Consider the following 4,614-nt stretch of genomic DNA (forward strand, 5'->3'; position numbering starts at 1 on the left):
TAACAGATCATTAAATTTACTGTAATTTTATTAAATTTACTGTAGAAGTTTGTATTGCTTTCTGGCATTATCGTGTAGTTAAGTTCAGTTTATTATTATTTTGCATCAGCATTTCAGAATTTGTCATGAGCATTTCAGAATTAATCACTCATTTTTTTTTTTCTTTGCTAACCTGCTGCATTCCATTATTTATTAGGTTTATTCCTTCAGCCAGATGATGTAATTTATATTTTATTCACCCTTATTACTAGACAATTTTATTAATCTTGGGAGAGAACCCTAGTAATGAAGATGTTAATATAGACTACAAGGCACATTAGAATTGAAGGGGTTAATGAAGGCAATATTTAACCTTTCTAGTTAATTAATCCAGTGATGCCTGTAGTTTCTTCTTACCACCTTCAGGTAATTTTATTCCACTTAAAAAGGGATCTGTATTACTGAAGGGATTCATTCATTCATTCATTGCCAGACGCCATGTATCCCAAACGGGGTGGCCAAGGGCTTAGAGTTAATTGTTTTTACAGGGAGGGGCACTAATCCTCCACCAACCCCACTTGACACGTAGGATTGATAAGGCTATATCTAACCCTTCCAATTCAGAGTCTTTCCTGAGCTGGATAAAGTCGTCTGAAGATAGCAGAAGTAAAACAAAGATTACCTTGTAGGGCTGAAGGGAAATAAATGTAGTGCCTTGTGTTCAGAGAAGACATAAGTGATGTACATCGTCAATCACATTTACCGGTCATTGTATATAACACATTATGAGTCTTTCACATCCATTTTCTGTATGGGCTAATGTACTTGCAGTTTGTACTCTGGTTATATTGTCTTGATTTATGTACTCTTTTTTTTTTTTTTTTTTTTTTTTTTTTTTTTTTTTTACAATGCAATTCTGTATTTAAATGTCCATGAGTAACAGGCTGCCTTAATATGGAAGAGTATTCTAAATAGGCTGTATTTGGTGTTTTTTTTTGTGTCACTAGAACATGTGATGATGATGATGATGATGATTCAGAAGTTGCTTCAGATTTGTGTTCAAGCATTAATGTGATCACACTTATTTTTTTGTTAGGATGAAATGTATCTATTTACATTTTCAAAACTTGGCTATGCATGTATGCATGTTAAATCCCCCCCTTTTTTTTTTCACCAGTTGGTAGGCAAATTTTCATGTTTTTTTTGTTTTTCTTGTTAACCGTATGTCACACAGGTCTTTATGCTAGCCCTCTTCTTATGTCATCTTCTTGCATGTAAAATAGTTTATTCAGTTATCCTTCATTGTTTAGCTTATTTTTTCCTGAGCAGCTAGTCCTTGGTATATGTCACAGGACTGTTGCTAAATATCAAAGCTTTTTCCATAAAACCAGTACTAGAAATTGATGGAAACAGGCGAATCAACTTTGTAGGTAGCAGTCAAGATTTAATAGGTAGTTCATTTCTTGTAGTGTTAATACTCTCAGGTTCTTTTGACTCACTCCTGCATTTTTAAGATAATTAGCAATCACACTTTCAGTCAGACATCATTTGATATTCGTCATCTGACGCTTATATTCAAATTAGAGGAGACTTTTTGAACAAGGAGGGTTAAATACAGCCATTGTTAACTCCAACATCCCTCGCAAACTGGATAAAACGTGTGGTAGAGGCAAGACTTGGATCTAAATTACATTCTTGGAGTGATGGGACACAAAATTATGTTCCAGTGTTTGTGTTATCGCATTTCTCATGTTTGTATTGATTTTTGCTTTCTTGTATTTCATTTCTCACTTTACTGATGTTTTTGCTTCTTTCATCTTCACTTCTCACTTCCCCCTTATCTTCAGCCTATCCTCCTCCTCTTCCTAGTTTTCTTCGATGATCCTTCTCTTCCTCATCCTCCTCATTTTCATCTACGACTCTCCTCTTCCTCGTTCCCCACATTTTCATCTGTGATGTTCCTCATCCTTCCACTTGTTTTATTTGCCTTCCTCTTGCCCCTCGTCCCCCTTCTTTTCCTCCTCTTGTTTTGCCCTATTCTCCCCGTCCTCCTTGCTTTCATGTCTTTATTCCTTTCTTCTTTCTCCTGCTCCCTTTCTTCCTCTTTCTGCTTCGTTTCTCTTTCTTCCTCTTTCTGCATCCTTTCTCTTTCTTCCTTTTCCTGCTCCCTTTCTTACCCCTAATCCTTCTTCCCATCCTCTTCTCCCTCATTCTTTTCTTTTTCATCCCCCCATTGTCGTCACCATGTTCATTCTCTTCCTCTTTTTCAATCCTCTCATTTGCTTCTTTCTCCTTCCTCTTCTTCTCCTCTGTCCTTTTCCCTTCCTTTTCTTCTCTGTGTCTTGCCTCTTCCTTTTTTCCCCCATTATCTTTATCCTGTTCATATCTTCCTTTTCCATTATTCCTCTTTATCACCTACCTCTTCATGTTCCTCCTTGTCCTCCACTCCTCTTCCTCATCGTCCTTATGGTTGCTACGTGTTCCTCGTGTTTTTCACCTTCTCTTCAGCATCTTCCTTCCTGTCTTCTTCCTTTTCCTTTCCCATTTTTTTCTTTCTCTTTTTATTCCAGTTCCTCTTTCCTCTTCCTTCCTCTCATCCCATTTTATTCTTCTCATCTTTTCTTCCTCATATGCCTCTCTGCACACGTCCTCTTCCTCTTCCCAGACTCCACATCCCCTTTGTGCCCATTATCTTCTTCCTTATCTTCCTGCTTCCATTCTTCCTCCTGTCCTCTTCCTGCTTCCCTTCCGGCTGTCCTCTTCCTGCTTTCCTTCTTCCTCCTGTCCTCTTCCTCCTTCCCTTCTTCCTCCTGTCCTCTTCCTCTTTGTTTTTGCCATTTCTTCCCTCTTCTTTCTTTCTTTTTCTTCCTTTTCCACTCCTTTTTATGCCTCTCTCCTCTTTCGTCTTTGTGCCCCTCTCCTCTTTCCGCCCCTCTCCTCTTTCCTCTTTGTGCCCCTCTCCTCTTTCCTCTCTTCTTTCCACCCCTCTTCTCTTTCCTCTTTGTGCGCCTCTCCTCTTTCCACCCCTCTCCTCTTTCCACCCCTCTCCTCTTTCCACCCCTCTCCTCTTTCCCCTTTGTGCCCTCCTCCCCCCTTTTCCCTGTGTGTGTGTGTGTGTGTGTGTGTGTGTGTGTGTGTGTGTGTCCTCTTCCTCTCTCCTCCTCGTTTTCACTCTCATCTTTCTCCTCCTCTTTGTAACTCTCTTCCATTTCCCCCTTCTACTTCTCTGCTTCCTCCTCCTCTTTGTGCACCTACTCCTCCTCTTGCTTTTTGTGCCCTCATATTTTCCCTTTCTCCATTCTTCTGTCCCACTTCCTCTTCTTCCTCACATCTCCCCTTCCTCCTCCTCCCCATCCTCCTTCTCCCCATCCTTGTCCTCTTTGTACCTAACCACTTCTCTTCTCAGTTCTCATTTACTTCACTCTCCTTTCAGCATTTTTCTTATTAGCTGTTGTCTTGTAATTTGGATTTCTTGAGCAGTAAATAAAATTCCAAGGTAGACGTGCTGTTTTATTTCATTCAAGGACTTGCGTTAATCAGAATACTGTACAATGCATCTCATTACAGAACTTTCATCAGTAGATATCGAAAACATACTAGCACTGTCAAGAAATCAGAGTGCTGTCACAGGAGATCCCTTCCTTGCGAGACGAGGTGTAGTTCACATATTTTCTACAAGATGGCAGCACCAGTCTTATCAGGAACAGGAGAACATAAGACCCCTTCCCTGTGCAACCGAAGTTAGTTCCAAGATTTCCCAATAGATGGCAGCACCAGTACAGAGATGGTGCTGCCATCTATTGGGAAATCTTGGAACTAACTTCGGTTGCACAGGGAAGGGGGCTTATGATTTGCTGTTCCTGAGAAGACTGGTGCTGCCATCTGGTAGAAAATATGTTAACTATACACCTCGCCGCACAGGGAAGAGGACCTATGAGAACACCAACCAGCACATTTGCTTTTTTATTTTGTACACCGGAGCTGCCTCACTGATGTGGAAACCTATTGTTTCTCAACTTTCACCGGTATTAAGAAACGGATAGAGAAACCATTAGTACATGCACATTTTATTTTGTAATTCCGAGTAACATTTGTTTTATAAATGGGGAAATGGAAAGGATGATGGAGATGGGAAGGGTATTGATGAAGATGGGGAGGATGATGAGGGAGAGGGGGAGGATAATGAGGGGGAAGGGATGGATTTTGAGGGATGGGGATGATAATGATATTGATAATGGGGAGGTGGAGAAGATGAAGATGATAATTAGATGAATGGAGACGATACTGAGGGAGAAAGTAGGCAGAATGGGAAGAACTGAGATAACGGGGAAGGTATATGAGGGGTGATATGATCCTGAACACGTTTTGGTGATTGGTGAAGCAGTCAGCATCTTAGCTTAATGCCACCAGTCTTAACACTTTCAGACTTACTTTCACTCTTAGCCGAATAAAATGGATCGGTGATAGCTGGAAGAGTACCTTGAGAGGGTTAACTGTACCTGTATTAGCACTCAGGCTCCTATGACTCACTCTTAGCTGAATAAAATCATTTGGTGTCAGCTGGAGCAGAACCACTCGAGTTGTCCTGGGCATGAGAAGCTAATGGTACAAGTATCAGCACTCCTAGGCACTAGC

The sequence above is a fragment of the Coenobita brevimanus genome, chromosome 16 (genome assembly GCF_032717465.1).
Source record: "Coenobita brevimanus isolate Jiangsu-jjx chromosome 16, ASM3271746v2, whole genome shotgun sequence".
Classification (NCBI taxonomy): domain Eukaryota; kingdom Metazoa; phylum Arthropoda; class Malacostraca; order Decapoda; family Coenobitidae; genus Coenobita; species Coenobita brevimanus.